Raw genomic sequence first — 9,167 nt, 5'->3', positions numbered from 1 at the left:
TTCTTTCTTTCTTTCTTTCTTTCTTTCCCTTCCTTCCTTCCTTCCTTCCTTCCTCTTCTTTTTCTTTTTCTTTTTCTTTTTCTTTTTCTTTTTCTTTTTCTTTTTCTTTTTCTTTTTCTTTTTCTTTTTCTTTTTCTTTTCCTTCTTTTTTTTAGACATGGCCTCACTATGTAGCCCTGGCTAGCCTGGAGCTTACTATGTAGACCAGGATAGCCTCAAACTCACAGAGATCTGCCTATTGCTTCCCAAGTGCAGGGATTAAAGGTGTGTGTGACCATGCCTGACTGTTTTCTCTGTTTACTTCAATTTGCTCCATCGTAGATGGTCCAAAGGAGTGAGTTGTTGTAGTCAGGTAGAATGTTGCACATCACCAATTATTCCATAAGCACACTAATATGTTGACTTAATAGATATTTATTGGATTACTTAGTAATAATTTGTGTAAAGACTGTATTTTGCTGGTGGCAGGAGGGGTTATAAAGAGAATACACAGCTGAAGGCTGAAGTGGGTTACAGCCTGGCCTGGAAGAAAAGACATTGAAGGTTTATCCGGGCTACCATGACAGATAGATAACTTGGGAATGGGAAGGGAGGAGCCTGTGTGTAGGCTGTGAGGAGTTAAAGGCTGGGGAAGACTTCAACAGAAATGTGGACACACTGGGTGGCTCCACAAAAGGTCAATAGCATGGAAAAGCTTTGTTTCCTTTTTCTTTTGTTGTACTGAGATTGAACCCCAAGACTTACCTGCTGCACCAGCACCCAATGATTGAACCACCCACTAGTCCCACTTTCTTTCTTCTACTTAAAAAAAAGTTAATTTGACAATTTCATATATTATATTTTTGATTATATTCACCCCTCTCCCAACTTCTCCCAGATCCACCCCCTATTCCAGACCCACCCAACTTTGTACACACACACACACACACACACACACACACACACTTAACCTATGGAGTTCAATTTGTGTTGCCAATACAGTCTTGAGTATGCAACCATTCACTGGAATGGTAGGTAGTTAACCTACCTAGGGACACACCGTTAAAGAAAGCCCATTCTCTTGATAGCTATCAATTCACAATAGATCCCCAAGTGGAGATGGGACTTCATACCCACATCTCCCTTTCACTTCGAAATTTTGTTAGTTTGATCTTGTGCAGTACTCAGCCCCAAATGGGACATCTATACTACACCTCTTCACCAAAGACCTACGGGATGTCTCAGAAAAGGCAAAAGCAGGGACAGAAAGATGGTAGGAGCCAAGGGAGGTGAATGACCATAGTGAGTCAGTGTTTTCTGACACAGCAGGGAGTCACACATATGAATCACCGGGCAGTAGCAACATGCATAAGACCACTTGCTGGTTTTTGTTTGTTTTGTTTGTCTTGAGATAAGGTTTCACTATGTAGCCTGGTCTGGTCTTGAATTTGCTATGTAGAAAAAGCTCACCTTGAACTCAGAGATATCCACCTGAACTGCTAGAATAAAGGGTGTTTGCCACCACACCTGACTGACTTGCTTCATTATGAAGACAGATAAAGACTGTCTTTTAGAGAGTAATTGGTACTGTGTTGGGTTGTACTCCAAACACATCACTTCTGTACCCTGAGCATGCTTCCCTATCCCAGGCAATGAAGTATTGACTAACACTGAATCGACTCATTGGGCTAACAGTTTTATTTGGAGATACAAACTGGTTGTTGCTTGAAGCATAGACATTGCTCTGGAGTATCATTGTTGTAAGCTGGTATGCTATGGTCCTTCTCACTCAGGTGCATGCCGAGAGTGCTATTTAGTCTGTGTATGCCAACTGGATTTGCTACAATTTTTTGCTATATAATATGGCTATAATATATTGCTATAAATTTGCTGTTGAATTAAACAGTCCCTGAACTAATTTCATGTTAGTATTAAATGAAAAGTACTATTACCATGAATAAGTTGATTGCTACATGGGCCCATGCCTTACCCATCTTCAAGTTATTATGTTCTACCTGAGAAAATTTACTTATAAAGAGAAAGGTTTATTTTGGTTTACATGTTTTGGAGATGGTAGTCCAAAATGGAGTAGACCTATTGGTGAGTGTCCTAATGTGGGTGTGCATGGTAGCTGGCAAAGAAAAAGGTTCACTTCATAGAAGCAAAACCAAAGAAAGGGTAGAGTTTCACAATGCTCCTCAAGACACATCTCTAGTAACCTAAAGATATCCTTTAAGACTTAAAGATATCTTATAAGACTCCACTTGTCAATTGTTCTGGAACCTTCTATTAGTAGAACTTTAGAGATCAAACCTCTAACTCCTAGACCTTTGTAGGTCTGATCAACAATGAGATTAGAACGACCCAAGAAAGTCAGACAAACTAACAGAGCATCAGTGCACCATTGTAGAAAACACTAGAAGCAAGTTACAAGAGGCCATCCAGTGTATGACTCCAGATGTTCACAGAAACACATTTGTGAATTGAAAATTGGTTTGTAGTATCCAGGTAATGGAGGTAGGGGGAACTGGCAGAGACTGGAAATGGTACAGGGTTCCTTGAGATGATGCCTTGGGTCTGAATTTGATGGTGAAGCTGTTTGCAGAGATTATGATTATACTAAAGCTAATGGATTGAGCACTTTAAAATGGCTAAGCTGGAATCAGACATGCAGCTTAGTGTTAGAATACTTGCTTGGCATGACTTGACATAACTAAGGCTCTGGGCTCAGTTCTTGGTGACATGAGAAAACGAAAATTGAAGATGATCAAGTTGGAGTTTCTGTTATGTTTTTTTCTATCTCAATTTAAGAAAAGAGTGGGGGAGATATTTTGATAGGGAAAGTGCTTGGTTTGCAAATATGTGTTACAACACAAATCCCCTTAATTGATGTCAATCGCTCTGCCTGTGGTAGTATGCACCTACCGTCCAAGTGCTCGAGAGTTACAAACAGGTGGACCACTGGGGCTCATTGACCAGCCAATCTTTATACCAGTGAGAGACTTGTCTAAAAAAAATATCCAATGGGACCTGAGAAATGGCACCCTACATTGTCTTCTGACCTCCACACCCCCATACATATGCACCTGCACGTACATGAACGAGTACATACAATGACATATCATAAAGTTTAAACAAGTCAACATGAAAAACTACAACTTAGACATAGAGTGGTCAGCTATAAAATAATTGAGAAGCAGAGTAAAAATATGTAGGGTTTTGTACTCAGAAACTTATTTTTTTTTTACAATTTCTTTAAGGTTCCACTTCACTGTTTAAAGAAATAGAACCAAGAAATATGAATTTGGTTTAACCAACTGCCCACAGAACACCATTCATGACTACATATACAAAGGCTGGCAAATTAACTTACATTCACTTACATAAAAAATGAATAAGAAGCTGAAAATATATCATATCAGCTTTTCTATTAAGTTCTAGTAGTCTGATGGCTTCCGTGGAGAGATTGTGTAGTGTCTGATTCTGAGCTTTCTCTGTATATTCCTAGAATAGCTCATGTTTTGGCATCTGCACGGGCCTTCTTGTTTACCGACCTCTCAAGGATACAGAAATATGCACTCAAAATTATATGGGAGTCCTGAACCCAGTCTTTCAGACTTATAAATCACTATAAAAGCCAGGAGTGTGTTTCTCTCTAAACCCTGGGTGGTGACACCCTCATTCGAGTGTGGACACAGAACATCAGCATAATGTGTGAACTACACCAACCCTTAAAACTTACAACCCCAATCTTCATACACTGTAATTCTTCAATATATTCTTGAGTGCAGTTTAGCATTTCCTGGATTATCTGCCATATTACAAACTGAGAGTACAACTACTTATTTCTGGAAAAAACAGTATTGTTTTAGCAACTCTACTTCACTTGATGAAATACTTTCCATGGAAATGAGATCATATTTATCTATTGAAAACAGCTGCATTTCTCGAAATAGCAATTTCAGCTCTCTAAATCTGGAATCTCAAAACAGTCATATAGTGGCACACGGAGGAGGCCACCAAGATGCAAAATTTCTTTCACAGCAATCCAAATGGCTTTAAGAAAGAGAACTTCAGGTAGACAACTATCATGTCCAGTCTTAATGGTCAGAATTCAGTTCTTACAATAGGGGAATTCAAAGCCACAGGCGTAATTAATTGATATCACGGTCGGTTGTTTGTTCTGGCTGATATGTAACACCTTTGTGTCCGTGTGTCCATTCAAGTCTCCATGCCAGTGGTTCTCAGTGCTGTCTATACATTAAAATCACCAGAAGGGGCAAAACTATCAATGTTCCCACCCCAAATCTTCCCATTAAAGAGCTCTGAGGTAAGGTAAGGGTATCAGGAGTTTATAATACTCCCATGTAACCATATATGGATCACTGATCTATACATGTAAAAATTTTATTCTACTTCAGAAAAAATTATTGAAACAAACAGTTGCTAAGATATTTTCTAAACATGTCTTTTTGGGGGTATTTTAAAACATGTCTGATAAAAATTAAGTAAAAATTTTCTTTTATGTAAAAAAAAATTCTTTTTGTTATACAGTGTCTTTTCAGCATGTGGGAAGCCTTGCTCAGTGGTGGGATGAAGTTTCCTCTTCTGTGGCATTCACTAAGCTAATTTTTATATAAGATCTGAACCTCAAATTTTCCATTGCTACAAAATGACTGAGACTGGATACTTTGTAAAGAAAAAAATGGCTTATTCAGCTGAAAGTTTTGGAGCCTAAAAGTCCAAGATCGGTAAACATTATTTGGTCGTCATCACATCATGGTGTAAGGTACCACGGTTGGATTGCATGTGAGAAGGAGAAGGCACTTAGAGATACTGACAGAATGCTAGAGAATGGTTGCAGGAGAGGACTAGACTACTCTTTCAGAACTAACTCATTCGACAAGACCAGCACCAATCGTTTCCAAGAGCTCCCAATGGCCTATCTCCTTCCATCTTGGAGTAGTTCTGTCCCCTCTTAATATTGTCACACTGAAGATCCATGGGTTTTGGGGGGGGGTACAATTCTCATTTAACCATTGCACTAGCCAAACTGCATAATCATAGTTTACCAACTAATTCATTGGCCAGCCTTCCATTACATGGCTTTGGTAATTGTTTTTCATTACAGGCATAATTCTGAGACTAATACCCTGACCTTTGTCTCTGTAACAATTGCTTCCTCTGAAATACCTTTAAGGTATTTCTTCCTACTTTCCTTCCCTCCCTTCCTTTTTTCTCTTTTACAGGGTTTTACATGAGCTAAGGATGCCTGCCAAGTCATTGTATAGCCCAGGCTAGGCTTTAACTTGTGACTCCAGCCTCAATTTTCTTAGTGCCAGGATAACGGGTATCTGCCACCTTGCCTGGCTTTTGCCTTATATTTCTTTAAATGGACTGAGTTGTAAACCTGATTGGTCAAACTTATCTCTGCATACCTTCTCTTTTATTTGATTGCATCAAAATAGGTTTTCAAAATATAGGATTTATATGCAAAAGATATACTGTGCTCTTATAGGAAAGAAGTTTAAACACTGTGCTATGTGATTAGCACGATCTGTTGATTTTAGGTTGTGCATGTCCTTAGGCTTTCCATCTTGGAGAAAATGTGGCGAGGTGATTCCCACAGAACCTGGAAAATGAACAACAAACAAAGAACAATCAAAAACTTGCTAATGGAATTACTTAGAATTAACTGCGGGGCTGGGGATATGTTCAAGGGCAGAGTGCTTGCCCAGCGAGTGTTGAGGCCCAGCTTTTGATCCTAATACCAAAGGAAACAGAGAATAGCAGCAAAGGCAGAACAAAAGAACCATACAACCAAGAATAGCTGTTCTGTTTCTTTGTTTCTTTTAATGGAAAGGTAATGCTTGAGACTGGTAAGAGGACTCAGCCAGTGAAGGCTCTTGCTGCCCCAGTTCCTGACCTCTGCTCTGTTTGATCCACATGGGGGATTCAGAGAATTAACTCCTAAAGGTTGTCTTCTGACTTCCACATGTCCCCACACATCCACAGCGAATAAATACAATGTAAAAAAGTGGTATCTTCATGGATCTTGTCTGGTGGTTTAACAGCCTTTTACAGATTACTGATATGTTGAAGGATTCCTAGAGCCTGGGTAGGAGCCTGGCTTCAGGCCTTAGGCTGGTTCTTGTGTCCCCTTACAGCCTGTGAAGGTGTGATGTCCAAATTTTCACAGACTCAGCTTCTGAGTAAGGTGTTTCTCAAACAAGCAATTTCTCAGCTAAAACAAGTTTTTAGTAACTGGGCCATGTTTCTACATTTCAGGTTTTTTGTGTGTATCTGTCCAGTTTGGTTTGGATTCTGATTGGCTCTGCTTCTAGATGCTAATGTGCACCGGTGTTGAAAAGTGTCAGGGAGACTCTAGTATTAGTGACTGTAAATTGGGATCTGTGGGGAGAGGCACTAGTAGTTAGTTGGATATTCAGGACAATAAGTATAAAATCTGACTGATAAGTATAGAGGTTCTGTCTAAGATAAATATCTTATGAGAGAATATTTATAGACAGAAATAAGATGGTTCAAATATAAGATTCTGGGTACTAGCTGAGCTAAACTGGGTACCATTCTCTGACATCATATTAACTTAATGCAAAAGTTTGGTCAACAGAGCTCACTTTAACTTTTAATTAAAGATTAGTGACAAGGTCGTACAGTGTAGCCCAAGATGCCCTAAAAATCTGTGTAGCCCTGATAAGCCTCACACGCCAACCTTCATGTTTCCATCTCCTTAGTACAAGGATTGCAGCTACATAAGTCATCACACTTAACTCATACGCTATTCTTTTATTTTTCCCATTTATATGTGTATATAATTGTCAAAAAAGTTGGATGGTACTGTGTATGCTAATGTATGTATGTATAGTAACATGATGGGATAAAAGCAAGTACGCTTGTTTGAAAACCCTGATCTCTGGGAAAATCTCTGGGACCCCTTCTTAATGTTCATTGACACGCAGAAAGGTAGATTGAGACACAGACATGGACATTGTCGTATTCAGCTTTTTCACATAAAATGATGTTAAGTAGTAGTATGGTTTATCCATTAACCCTGGATCTAAATTCACCCTAATAGGATGGGGTCTGCTGGGCCTGGGGTATGATCCCATGGGGTCCTGGCATAGGTCCCCATTCTCTGTGTGTCTGTGATTTATTGTGTTTCATTGACCCAGACACATTGGTGTTTACAGCCTGCTTGAAATTGTAGTTGCAAGGATCACCAGCCACTACATTACTACTACGTTAACTTAAAAACTGGTGGTCAATGAGCTGGACATAATGGTGTGTGCCTTTAATCCCAGCACTCAGGAGGCAGAGGCAGAGGCAGACAGATCTCCCTGAGTTCAGAGGTCATCCTGGTCTACATAGTGAGTTCCAGGCCACCTAGGGCTCCATAGTGAAGCCCTGCCTCAAAAACAGAAATAAAACAAAAATTTATGTATATTTTAGAAAAAGCCTAACCACTAAGGTAAAAAATATGCTCTATCAATAAGACACCCAGAGCGGTTTACTTAGTAGTCTTAGTGTCTCCCTAATAGAACTGACCACTGCATCAAAATTAAGTGTTGTGCATTCCTTTCTTTCCGTCTGGCTTCTTTAGGCTGCCATCTCTATTTTCTGTGTTCAGAAAAAAATATAATTCAGACAACTCTATATTCTAATTTTTTAGAGATGAAGTTCCCACTAGTATTTCAGGTGAAAATTCAATTCTCTAGTAAAATATTATGATCCAACTGTTCATGTGGCTGAATGAGCTTATCTGCTCAGTAGGTAGATGGCCGATGCCTGCCCAGCAAGCTCCAGGCTCTTTGCTATGTGGGTAGCCCGCAGGCCTCCACCTTAGGAACAACCAGGTTTAGCAACCTGCATGACTCACCAGCCTTGTGTGGGTGTTCAGGGCCCAAGGCACTTCAGATAGCCTTTAGGGTCAAACCATTAAGGATATGTAGATGTCAGAGGGAAATATTCTAGACATGCAGGGTAGTGGGTACAAAGGCACTGGGCTGGAAAAGCACACACTGAGTGAAAGTGCTTATAGTTCTTCAAAGTGATGCTGGAAGGGTCACATGCAGGGCACATAGCTAGGGTCCTAGGGAACAGGCAGGACCCTGGTTAGGATCTTGTATATTATACAATCTTTCAATTTTGCTTTGGTAGTTTGTTGGTTTATTTGTTTCTCTTCGTCCTCCTGGTTGTCCTCCTCCTCTTCCTTTTCCTGCTCCTCCTCCTCTACCTCCTCTTCTTCATCTTTGTCTTTATGTTGTCTTTTCCTTCTCTTCTTCCTCCTGTTCCTCCTCTTCTACCTCCTCCTGCTCCTTCTCTTCTCTTCCTCTTCATCTTTGTTTTCTCTTCCTCCTCCTCCCCTTCCTCCTCCTCTCCCTCCTCTTTCTCCTCCTCCACCTCCTCTTCTTCCTCCTCCTTTTCTCTGACGAATCTTTCTACTGCCCTGGAACTCACTATGTAAACCAGGCTCCCCTTGAACCTTCAGAGCTCCATCTGCCTCTGCTTTCTGGCTCCTGGGATTAAATGTGAGCACCATCATGTCCAACTTTTTTTGATAGTTTCTTAAAAGATGTGGAGTGAAAAAAAATTAGCTCATGTTTCAGACTAATAACTCTGAATGAGGATTTTAGAGAAGCCCACTAGGGTGATGAGGTAGGTGTCTATTGAACCTGGGCAGAGAGGAACTAAAGTTAATGATTGATAGTAACACTTCTCTTTATATTCTTGATGCTCACTGTTCTGCAGGGCTTTTAGTAGAGACATCAATGGGCAGTTTGATATTCTGAGCACGGAAGGCAAATTTTGAGCACCATGTACTAATACAGTTGGTTGAAGTCACACACCTGGTTGTGATTAGCTGGTGAAATTCCAAGAGAGAATGGAAGAGAATAACAAGGCTGCATCCCTACTACACCCAGGCCATGTCTTGGCCATTATACTTTTAAAAACTACTCAGTCTGGCCATATGTTGACCCTTTCCACTGAGCCAAGACTGGGGGCAGAGACCCTATCTTATTTATAGTGTCACTGTAAAAGAACGTTGGAGGGAAATTTTTGTAGATGTGTGCCATGAATAGTATAATCCTTCAGAGAATTTCAGTGGTTCCTACTTAACCAGCTTTGTTAACTGACATGGTACATGCAATGGCTTGAATATATCTTGT

At 40.1% G+C, this 9,167-nt stretch overlaps 1 protein-coding gene across 4 annotated transcripts in view; it reads left to right on the top strand.

Annotated features, from left to right (window-relative positions):
- The window catches only part of Slc16a12 (solute carrier family 16 member 12), a 79,007-nt gene that overhangs the window by 3,592 nt on the left and 66,248 nt on the right, over positions 1-9,167 (top strand). The gene's annotated exons all lie outside the window — the stretch shown is intronic.

This window comes from Mus caroli, chromosome 19, assembly GCF_900094665.2.
Source record: "Mus caroli chromosome 19, CAROLI_EIJ_v1.1, whole genome shotgun sequence".
Lineage (NCBI taxonomy): Eukaryota > Metazoa > Chordata > Mammalia > Rodentia > Muridae > Mus > Mus caroli.
Note: the sequence above shows the minus strand (reverse complement) of the source record. Positions and strands in the feature narration are given on the sequence as shown.